Here is a 266-nt window from a genome sequence, read left to right as displayed (position 1 = left end):
CATATTACATTACTATCTTTGATAAGCCAGGTTGTTTTATGTGAATGTATAGGAAGTCGTTAAGTGTGAGCGGTTGTGTTTTAGTGTACAGAGGTAAAGTTGTAGGAAAAAGTTTGTTGCTGTACATTTTCCTAGATTGAATGAGTATAAAGGTGTAAGCAGTGTGTAAAGTAGCCTTTCAGAACGTTAGTGTGGTAGATAATTACACAAACTGTGTTTGCTTAGTTTGTCATTTGTGTGTTTGTCAGTGTATTGTGGTAACAGAG

Source organism: Engystomops pustulosus, chromosome 3 (genome assembly GCF_040894005.1).
Source record: "Engystomops pustulosus chromosome 3, aEngPut4.maternal, whole genome shotgun sequence".
Taxonomy (NCBI): domain Eukaryota; kingdom Metazoa; phylum Chordata; class Amphibia; order Anura; family Leptodactylidae; genus Engystomops; species Engystomops pustulosus.
This window is presented reverse-complemented; position numbering follows the sequence as displayed.